The sequence below is a fragment of the Passer domesticus genome, chromosome 24 (genome assembly GCF_036417665.1).
Source record: "Passer domesticus isolate bPasDom1 chromosome 24, bPasDom1.hap1, whole genome shotgun sequence".
Lineage (NCBI taxonomy): Eukaryota > Metazoa > Chordata > Aves > Passeriformes > Passeridae > Passer > Passer domesticus.
In genome coordinates, this window is record NC_087497.1 from 6,168,686 (window position 1) to 6,180,025 (window position 11,340).

The following is an 11,340-nucleotide window of genomic DNA, read 5'->3' on the forward strand; positions in this document are numbered from 1 at the left end:
CCTGTGATTGGGTGCCTGCGGCAGAGCTCAGAGTAACACGCACGGTGATTGGAGGAGAGCTGAGGCGGCTGTTGTCTGGGCAACCCGGTGTCCGCATTCCCGGTGCCGCCGCGGGCCGGGGCGGAGCGGGCAGGTACCGGCAGGAACGGGCGGACACAGAGCGCACACCGCCCCTGAGCACGGCCGGGGACCGCCCCGGTGCCCCCGCGCCGCCTCAGCCGCTCAGGTACCCACCCGCCGCTCCCAGCGCGCCCCGCGCCGCCGCGCCTGGGCGGGGCTGGGCCGTGAGGCGACTTCCGGTGGCGGCCCCGGTGAGGCCTCAGGGCCTCCCCTCATCCCTCGCCCCATCCGTCCCCTCATCCCATCCCTCATCCCATCCCTCATCCCATCCCTCACCTGGGCTCCCCCAGCCCCCGAGCCATCGCCCCGAGTTCTCTCCACGGGGACAGCAGAGCCCATGGCTGAGCTGGGCAGCTCTGCAGCCCTGGCGCGTTCAGAGCCGGCTCTGAGCTTAGAAACAAACCCCGCTCTGCCCCGGGTGGTGGCACTGGACATGTGGGCTGTGAGCGCCTTTCCAGCCCAGGGGTGCACGAGGTGCCTCTGGCAGAGCAGCACCACTCGCTCCAGCTGCCACACTGTGCACAGTGAGGGCAGAGCTGAGGGTGAAAACATCAACCACGCCGGGGTTTTCACTCAAAGCACAACCAGGGCTCATTTCTGGAGCAAATCAAGGGTATCTGGAATTATTTATAGCCACAGTGGGTTAGAAGAGTTCCAGGCCCAGAATTCCCCCTCTTGGGGATAAACCAGCACAAGGGAATAAGAAATGCAATCAAAGAAAACATTCATCAACAGCAGTGCTTCCAAGGGTATTTTTAAATAAAGCAGGGAAATGAAATGCAGGAGTGACTGCTGGTTTCTGGCAGGAATGCTGCATTAATGTTGGATTTGCCTTTATCTCACCCATCCCGTTCCAAAGCAGAGCTGCTGCTGTGTTCTCATGTTTCCTCCATCTCCATATTCAGTGTTGTTAGCCTTGGCTGCTCTTCTTAGGTCTCAGGATTTCCTTATAAACACCACAGGAAAGGGATCTCAAACTGGGGGAAAAAAAGAGATTTCAGTCTCAATCAAAGGGATTTCAGTATAACCAAGTGAGTAACAGAAATGTTTGAAGTTTATGAGGGGTTTTATTTGCCACTGATAATGATCCTGTTCTGCGACAGAAACAGCAACCAAATTTGGATCAAGGTCATTAAATTAACTTTACAATCACAGGAGGAGAAGTGCTAATGCAATGCGAGTGGATTAGGGCTGGAAATGGCTGCAGGTGGTGCTGTCACTTGTGTCCCCGTTTGTCCCGGGTGTTTGAGCCCTGCAGCACGCACACCCCGCGTTTCCTTTGCGGGGACACCGCCAGGGTGACCTGTCCCCGCTCCCCAGCCTTGGGGAATTCTCCCGCCAGCAGAGGGAAGCAGAAGGACGCGTTAGAGCCAGCGCGTTCCCTCGCAGGTGCCCAGGGCCTCCTGGGCTTTGTGGATGCACCTTCCTCGGCTGGGGGAAGGAGGAATCCCTCCCACAGCCTCCCGCTGTCTGGGCACCGCGTGGTGACCCCAGAACTCCCAAAAGTACCCACAGGAAGGATTTCTGAGACTCGGTACCCGGTATGTAAAGCAGGTGAATCAAGGAAGTGTTTGGCATCTTCCCCTCTTTCTTCTCCTGCCTTTAGCATCTTCTCTTTCTTCTCCTGCCTTTGATCTCCTGCTCCTTGCTTGTCTCTCCCATCTCAGTGATAGCAGGAGTGCATTATCTCAGGGCTGGATAACAGCAATCAAGGACGTAAAGGACAAAAAAAAGATGAGGGGAAAATGATCAAGGTGCAGAAATTGCTTAAAGACTTCGTGCAGGCGCCATCAGTCTGCCTGGTCAGCTTCCAGCAGAGCCAGCTGACCTGCTGCTGAGCTGTGACTAAAGCAGGGCAGAGAGGCTGCAGGGAGCTCCTCAAAGCACTCCCTTCCCCTGGAGAATTTCCTGCTTGAAGGGCAGAGCGGGCAGCAGGCCAAACCACAAACTACACAAGGGCTTGGCTGCTTCTCTGCTGGGCTTTATCCCTGCAGAAGAGTTCCTGCAGCAGGGCAGGAGGGGAGGCACTTTTGGGGACCTTTTGGGGGCTGCTGACTTGCGAGGGGCTTGGCTGTGCCCCCCTCAGCCGTTCTGGAGCACATTCCTGGAGTCGGGGATAAATGCCAGCACAGGAAGCTACCCACTTGTAATTCAGGCAGTGGAGAGAGCTTATTTGTCTCTCAGTGCCTGACCTAGAACACCCAAGAGCTGACTTGACCCACTTGTGTCACTCTGCCAGTCCACCCCTGCCTGCACACATCCCTGCAGGAGCCAGGCACTGGGAGCTGCTGCTGGGTTTCCCTGGCAGCACCGTGCCCTTGCATCACCCAAACACAATTCCTGGCACTCTGAGGCGTGCAGGAGCTGAATCTCCACGGCTGTGGAGGTGCCTGATCTCCAGTTACCCTCAGCAGCATGAGTGATGATGGATGTGCCAAACCCAGAGGGGAGAAGGGCTCCAGAGCCCTTCCCCAGCACGTGCTGTCCTGGCAGGAATCAGGAACGTGCTGCCCAGCAGGAGCTGCCCTGGCTGGCCAGGGATTGCATCCAGCCCTCCAAGCCTGGCAGCACGAAGGCAGAAGGAGCTTGCAGATGCAGTTTTTTATCAGCTGCTCTGGAAACCTGCTGCAATTTTAATAATCAGCTCCAGCAGAATTGGGCAGGTCCTGCTTCCCTCAGCACAACCCTCCTGACCACGGAGCACGGGCTGGACAGCCTCAAGCACATGGCAGGGCCACGTGGAGATGGACCCTGTGGCCAGGGCAGTGCAGGCTCTCTGCTGGCCCTGGTGGTTGGTAGGGAGCAGCTGGCCCAGGATCCTGCTCCCTGCAGATGAACCCTCAGACCACATCTTCAGAAATCTCCTGTAATTTTGGAGCAGCCCAAGTCAGAGCGGCTCTGCTGAAATTATGCAGTTGCAGCACAGACCTCAAGTTTTGGTCTGTCCTGAAGCGTTTTCCTACAAAGAAAAATGAGTGGAAAAGGTGATTTGTACCCAGCTGCTTGATAACTTGGGGGGCATTTTTGCAGGAAAGGCTGAATCCACCAGAAGACTGATTCCTTGGGGTCTGATTCCTTGCCAAGCTCTCCCAGTTTTCACGGCATGGCCCGTATTTGGGGTTTGTTATTTTTAGCACCATAGCAGCACCGTTCCACTTGTCCGTGCATGCAGCCAGGAACAGCTCAGCTGAGAGAGAGAGAGGGAGCAGGAGGAGTTCCCTGTGATCTCACTGTAAATCAGCACCCTGTGCAGCAGCCAGCCCTGCCTGCCCATCCCTGCCACTCTGCCCCTCAGCCCTCTGCGAGGCCAGGCAGAGCAGGAGCCTCCATTCCCCTCCCAGCCATTCCTGGGTGTTCCTTGAGGGCTTTGAGTCATTCCAGGCTTGCTGTTTCTAAGCACAGGTTCCATCTGGATGGGGTTTTTAATCAGCCCTTGGCTCATGCATTCCCTTCTTTGAGCCTGGCCTCTTCCCTGCTCCTTCCAAACACAGTTAAACCCCACCATCCTCACGTCTGTGTGAGTGCAGTTATGCCCCAAGTGCTTCATTTGTCTCATTCTGCAGTCCCAGGCCTTCCCCTCTTCTGTGCCTCCTGTGCCATTCAGGGAGGGGACATCAGGTCACTGCCAGAATCCAACTCTCAAGTCACCAGAACAAGACCAAGGCACCTCCAGAGTGTTTTTCATTGGTAATTGGCAGACAAGACAATTAATGAAGTTCACACAATGTTCCTAAAGACCAGGAACTTCAGCTCTTCCCATCCTACGCACTGGAATAATTCCACATTTGTGTTAGTATAAAGCTGTTCTTTTATCTTCTATGGTCCCAGACCTTCCAATTCCCACTGGGATTGGCAAAGTAGGACATGAAGGGCATCCAGCCCTTCCTGGGACCACATCTGAAAAGCTGGAGGCATCACGTACAACACAGGCAGGGCTGGATTTATTTGGCTCTATAAATAGAATCCTGCCCAGTACTCTTTTTGAAAAGCCCAGGAAAAGAAGGGAGGCAGGAAAGGTGTGGTACTGCAAATAAAGCATTCTGCCCACATGCTGCATTAATTAGGCCCAGCTCAGAAGTTACAGGTGGGATTTTAGATGTGCTGTGGCTCCCAGTCTATACAAATTGCCTTGTAGACAGCAGAGAAATTTGATCTTCCTCATGCCCAGAATCACTCAGCTTTCCATGCAACAGGAGGCTTGCATTAAAGGATTAAAATCTTGAAACTCTGAAGGCACCTACCTCGATGCACAGTTGAAATTAAAGCATGAAATTTGTGTGACAGGAAACACAATAATACCAGCAGTGGTGGTGCTGGAAGGGTGGGCCTGGCTCTGGCCACCCTCACTCCAAAAAGACACTGGCAGGTGACACCTGGTGGCACTGCTGGGCTCAGGGCTGCAGGGTCACACCTGGTGGCACTGCTGGGAGCTGTGCCAGGGTCTCACCTGGTGGCACTGCTGGGCTCAGGGGTGCAGGGTCTCACCTGGTGGCACTGCTGGGAGCTGTGCCAGGGTCTCAGCTGGTGGCACTGCTGGGCTCAGGGGCTGTGCCAGGGTCTCACCTGGTGGCACTGCTGGGCTCAGGGGTGCAGGGTCTCAGCTGGTGGCACTGCTGGGCTCAGGGGTGCAGGGTCTCAGCTGGTGGCACTGCTGGGCTCAGGGGTGCAGGGTCTCACCTGGTGGCACTGCTGGGAGCTGTGCCAGGGTCTCACCTGGTGGCACTGCTGGGCTCAGGGGTGCAGGGTCACACCTGGTGGCACTGCTGGGCTCAGGGGTGCAGGGTCACACCTGGTGGCACTGCTGGGCTCAGGGGTGCAGGGTCTCACCTGGTGGCACTGCTGGGAGCTGTGCCAGGGTCTCAGCTGGTGGCACTGCTGGGCTCAGGGGTGCAGGGTCTCACCTGGTGGCACTGCTGGGAGCTGTGCCAGGGTCTCAGCTGGTGGCACTGCTGGGAGCTGTGTCAGTTGCTGCAGCTCAGCACCTGCCTTCAGGTTGAGTTCCTCAAGTCCTGCTGATTCACCCTTGTGCAAGTCACTTAACTGTTCTGTGCCTGCTGCCCAGCCCTCAGGTGCCCGGGCTGCACGGGGCGTTGCGAGGCCCCATCCACAGGAATTCGGGTGTTTGGAGATGTGGGAGCTGTTAATGAGCAGCGAGTGTCATTAGCCATTATCAGATGTTTGTGATGACATACACACACCTCCTGGGTGCTTTGTCCCCGGTGTGGTGTCTTGCTGTATCACGGATTGCTTTGGGGTTTTGTTATTTCTAGAGGGAGTTTTTGAGTTTTCCCCAGTTGTGAGGCACTCCCAGTGAGCTGTCCCCTCTCACAGAGCTCCTGTGCTGAGGCACGCTCCAGAATATGCCATGACTTTGCTTAACACCGACTGAGCACACAACTTAATCAGCTTAATAAACTGCCACTCATCAGCTGAGACACCTTAACTGCCTGCAAGCACGTTCCTGCAGCAATTCATGCTTTTATAGCCCCTCGATGGTGTTTCCACATCAGCAGAGTGTTTTCCCTGCCAGTCTGGGTGTGCAGAGCCCAGAGTGGTCCCAGGGCTGTTCTCTCACAGCCCCTGCTCTGGGGCTCTGGACTCGCTGCAGTGACTCAGGCTGGGCACCTGCCCCAGCATGTTCTGTGTTGATTAAACTGCTTTGCAGGCCATAATTATTTTCTCTATCATGGTATAATGGCTCCGCATCGTATTAATTTTAACATTGTAAGAATTTGCTTCTGGGAACGGCCTTCTTGAATTAATCACTGACTCATGATTTACTGGGGGAGATAATATCTAACCTACAAGAGGCAGAACAGGAAACTATCTATTTAAAAGATGGCAGTGGCTGATAATTTATGACTATAGACAAAGAGATATCTCGGGAGAAGAAGGTGGACAGATCCTGCAGGTTCGTGGTCACTGCTCTCACTCAGCAGAAAGGAACATTTGTGTAGTCACTGGAGGATCTGGTTTTGAGTGACAGATTAAAACTGAGAGGGAAAAAAAGGAGTGAGAACCAAGGAAAAAGTGTCCAAACAGACCTCAAAGCCATCCTCAGCTCTGGGACCAAACCCTGTGTTACAACAAAGGCAGTTCAACATCTCAGCGTGTCACCAGCTTGCCATAGGAAACAAGGAAAAAAAAGGGAAAAAGCATCACCTTTTTGTGTCTGAATCTGTAATACAGGAGTTTTCTTGCTCCTCTCCTCTCCGGCTTGAACTGGACACTCCCACATCACTGATGAGGCCTGGCCATCAGACCTTTCCTCTCATCACAGTCCACTAGGAAAGTCAGTCTGAGAGTCAACAAGAAAAGCTTTAAATCCCAGGGGAGGATCAGGAGGTAAAGCTTCATCCTGGCAATCTGAAGGATTTTGTCCATGTCACTGTGATCTGTTCTGTGACTTGGGGTAACTCACACAACCCTTGGCACCACAGATTCCTGAAATTCCCTCTCCTGGAATTCTGGGCCCTGAACAAAATCAGACCCGTGGAGGTGATGGAGGACTGTGGACAGCAGCCACACACAGACATTTCCTGCCATGTCAAGTCCTGGGCAGTCACAGAGAGCTCTTCCTCCCCTTGGGAAGCTCTCCAGGCTTTGGTGTGAGTGCTGCTGGCAGCTGGAACCACGCACAGGAGACATCTGCCTGAGAAATGTGGCTTTGCCTTTGTTGCTCATCACCTACAGCTAAAGGCAATTCAAAGGCATCCCCAAGCCCTTTTTCCTTCTGAAACTCACCATTTCTGCAAGCAAAGCAACACCACTTTTGCCCTGGCAGTGTTTGTGGCCCAAACCACAGGAGGAGTTAATTTGGAAACGTTTGGAAAATGGCTTTGTCCATGTGTGTGAGCCTGGAGCTGGGAGGGAGGATGGTGCTGCTCCCCCATGGAGCCCCTGCACATCCAGAGCTCCCCAGGGCACGCTGGGCTGAAGTGTCACAGGACACTGGCAAGGTCCCTTTGAACTCTGCTGGGAGAACCATCCAGAAACCACCCTGGGACTTTGGGGTAGCTGCAAGGAATCACCAGAACACAACACTGGAAATGCCACAGACTTCAGGAGAAGCCACCTTGGTGCAGGATGTACCCAGCTTCAAAGGATCTCCTGGCCCTTTGCCCGCTGAGGCTGAGGGCACAGAGTTTATCTGGCAGCTGACAGCAGCTGGGAGCTCTCCTCTTCGATTCCCTGAAATTGCTAATGGTGCTTTTGTTCCTGGGCTCAGGACTGCCTTCAGTGTTGCCTTATCAGTGTCCCTGGAAATCAGCTCTGCCCAGCACCTCTCCAGTCCAGCAGCAGCTTCCCCACACGCTCCTGTCACACCGGTTCTTTTCCTTTGCACATTCCCTGCTGGATGAACTCTCCTTCTCAGTGCCTGGGCTGGTGTTTACATCCCTTTCCTGTTTGTCTTGTAGGTCATCCCAACATGGATTCCCTCACCAAGGCAATGACATCTTCCTTCCAGTCAAACACTTCCCACCTAACAAGGAACAAGGAATTTCCGCCAGATTTATTCCAGAATCTGCAGCCTCAGCCACACAAAGGCACCAGGGAAGCAAAGAAAACTCCTTCCAGGTGAGTGCAGCCTGGGAGGCACCCCACTGCCATGGATATGTGAAAATCCATCCCAGGAGGGTGATGCCAGTGTCCCCCTGTGTCCTGGTCCAGAGGGCATGGCTGTTGTCCCCAGGAAGTGGCAGTGCCTGGAAGGGCAGTGTGGCTTGGGAAGAGCCTGGAGCAGTGGATCAGGGGCCCTTTATCAGCTGATCTCCCAGACATTTACAAACAGTAATTAAACCTGCACCACCCTGGGATGTGGGGGCCACTTCTTATCCCCATTGCATGGAGCAAGAAGCCAGAGCACACCTGACCTGGAAAAAGATTCCTCACATCCCAGGCAGAGGCTTTAGGCTGGGCTGGTTTGTGCCTGAGCTCTCCCCAGAGGAACACTGAGGATAAAGACCCAAATGTGAGGGCAAAGACCCAAATGTGGGACCCGGGGCAGGAATGGTGGGGGACACTCACCATGGATAAAAACTGGCCATTTCCCCTGCTGGGCTGGGAATGAGGGCTGGAGAGAGGCCTGTAAAAATGCTTCCTGGAAAGCAGCACTGCCAATCCCAGCTACTCCATCCTGCCACCACTTCAGAGGGATGAAAAGGCATGAACAGAAACTCCCTTCTCCCAAACCCTCCCACCCCTTGGGATCCTCATGGGAAGACAAATAAATCCATCAGCAGATGGTTCAAAAACATTTATTGTCACCACAGAGTGACGTTGCAGGCCTGAGATTAAGATCATCAATAAATTCCTGACCGTGGAAAAGAATGAGCCCATGAGAAAGCCCAGGGCTCTCCTTACCCAACAGGGCAATCTTTACTACATCTCTCAGCAGCTGGATCTTCTATCAGGGGTTGGGAAAAGGAAGCTGGGAGGGAAGCAATGCCAGGAGGGATTTGATAAGGACAGAGGGCTGGAGGAAAGGGCAAATTAAACATGAGGAGGGAAGATCCCCAGCCTGTTATCAGAAAACAACACAAACACTCCACACCCAGCTGCCAGGGTTAGAGCCTGCTCCCTCTGCTGTCCCAGGCAGTGGCAGAGCAGGAGGAGCTCCCAGCTGGGCTCCTTGGCATCCCTGTCCTGTTCCAGCACTGTCTGGAGAGGGAGCAGCCAGCTCCCTGCAAGGCTGGACTGTGGCAAATCCATGAATTTTACAAAAATCATCATGGGCTGCCCATAGCACTCCCATTTCCCAAAGATTTTGGCTTAGAAGGATTAAGCATCACCCTGAGGGCCACACAGCAGCTCTGGAGTCCTCACTACCTGCTCCTTGTCCAGCTTGGCTTGTTCATATTTTACAATATTATTTTTAAAGGTAAGGTTGAAAAAATAAAAGCATGTTTGCAGTGTAAAGGCCATTAAAGCATCACTGACTGTCAGGGCTTTGGACAAACAGGTTCTGTGAGTTCTGTGTGTGTAAAACTCACATCACTGACTGTTGGTACAACACATTCCAGCTGCAGAATTCCTCTCTTGGATGGGAAGAGGGGAGCCCTTGCAGGGGACAGGGTGGGGGCAGAGAGCAGCATCAGAACCCCCAGCACTCCTTTGCTCTGGCTTCACCAGAGCCTTCCTCACCCAAAGCTGAGCCAGATGGGAGAAGAAACACATCCTGCAGCTTGGAGTCAGGGAATGCCTGGGGAAGCAGGAGGAGGGACCCAGCCCAGAGAGGAACGGGTTAAACACAGCCCCTGGCAGAGCAGAGCTGGCTGCCGACCCTGCCAGCAGCACTGCTGAGCAGAGGCAGCCACAGAGCCATCCCTGGGCACTTGTTCCCTGCCCGGGGCCATCCCGGGCTGCAGGCAGAGCCGCGCAGGATGCTCCGTGCCCTTGGCTCGCTTTGTCAGCCTCAGCCAGCGTTAATTGTTCACTTATTCACACTCACTTCTGGCCCTGTTTATCTCTTCTGAGATCCCCAGGTCCTTCTGCGAGGTTATGAATTGCTGGGAGAGTAGACAGGAGTCTGCTTTTCATCAGTCTGTTCTGCACGTGGATCAGGAACCCTGCAATGCCCCAGCAGGGCATGAACACAGAGCTGCTCCGGGCTGTGCCCCAAAGAGCAGAGCCACAGGAGGCAAAACCACAGCTCAGTCAGGCAGGGGCTGGCACAGCTCAGTCAGGCAGGGGCTGGCACAGCTCAGTCAGGCAGGGGCTGGCACAGCTCAGCTCAGTCAGGCAGGGGCTGGCACAGCTCAGTCAGGCAGGGGCTGGCACAGCTCAGTCAGCTCAGTCAGGCAGGGGCTGGCACAGCTCAGTCAGGCAGGGGCTGGCACAGAGCTTTACCAAAGGCTGGTATTCAGCAGTTCATGCAGCTGGGGCTCAGCATTCCCAGGACTCCCAGCCAGAGGTGCAGCCAAGCCAACCCTCAGCTCTCTGAGGTGAATCCCAAGCCTGGGCACCCTGAGCTGAGCACTGAGCTCTGATTCTGTGGCCACTTTCCAGCTGGTGACTCCAGGGCATGCCCACAGCTCTGGGGGTTCTAGTGCCCAGCTCACCCAGGGTTTAATTCTATAAATTCAAGGCACTACCTGGGGAAATAAATGAGAGCTGGGGGAACCCTGAGCAGGTTTATTAAAGCTTTGCACACTCACAAACAGATGCAGGCAGGGTTTGACTTCCCTGACTTGAATCCTCTCCTGCCATGCCCAGCACACCCCAGGGCACCTCCGGACAGGAGCGTGGGTGTCCTAACAAACACAGGATGCTGTTTTTCCTTCACAGCCTGCAGAGCCACACCACACAGAGCTCCTCAGCTGCCTGCCTGATGATGCAAGCAGTGAATAAGCACGAATAAAGACACAGAAACTGGGTGTTGTTTGTAGAAGTGAGGAGCAGAGCCCTCCACCCAGCGCTGGGGATACCAGAGCTCTTGCACAACTCAGCTCTCAGCCTGCTGCTCCTTTTCATGCACCTCTGTCTCTGTGGGCACTTTTTCACCAGGAGCACTCGGGAAGTTTTCCTTCCTCCCCAGCTGGAATGCCAGAGTGGGATTCCTGTGTCAGGATTTCCCTCAGACTCTGCTCACCATGAGCAGGCCTGTGCTGGCCTGCCAGGGCTGCCTCACGGGCAGCTAATTAGTGGTACTCAGTTCTAAGAATTGGAAGATGATCATTAACTAAAATTGGTCTGAAACCTGCAGTTTTGTAGAGGCTGAGTAATTAAAACAGGCAATGGGCTCCTCTGTGTTTTCCTGTCACCCTGGAGGGGACCGGGGTGGGAACGAGGGAGGAGGGCAGGGGCAGGTGCCAGCCCAGGGACGGGCACGGGGGTCTGTCACACACCCTGTGCTCAGCGGAGTCCAGACCCCCCGTGGCACCCCCAGGGCAGCTCGGGTGAGCTCCGAGCACAAAGCAGGGCCGGCAGCTCCCCGTGCAAACCCTGCTGCTTTCACACGACCTTTGTGCTCGGGGTGAGAATCGCCTCCATCGCTCCCATCTCAATCTTCAAAAGGAGCTGGTGGGCTCCGGGCGAGGAGCCAGGAATGCTCTCACATATTTGGGAGCTCTTTGCGCAACCTCCAGCAGCTCCTTGGCTGGAAGGGATGAGCGATACTGAGCCAGTCAGCAAAACACCCACCCGGCCGGGCAGGGCCGGGGACTCTCCCCGGCAGCGTTTCCCTGCGCCGGGACCTCAGCCCGGCCCAGCCAGGGCTGC

General features: G+C 54.9%; 2 long non-coding RNA genes across 2 annotated transcripts; one reads left to right on the top strand and one right to left on the bottom strand.

Moving 5' to 3' along the window:
* Positions 1-58: 58 nt before the first annotated feature.
* Positions 59-10,862, top strand: LOC135285710 (uncharacterized). Its single transcript, XR_010350434.1, has 3 exons — positions 59-226; positions 7,539-7,698; positions 10,408-10,862. It is a non-coding gene; the product is annotated as an uncharacterized LOC135285710 (long non-coding RNA).
* LOC135285712 (uncharacterized) lies at positions 849-2,024 on the bottom strand. The gene is made up of 2 exons (XR_010350439.1): positions 1,659-2,024; positions 849-1,097 (listed from the first exon to the last, which is right to left on the bottom strand). It is a non-coding gene; the product is annotated as an uncharacterized LOC135285712 (long non-coding RNA).
* Positions 10,863-11,340: the final 478 nt, after the last annotated feature.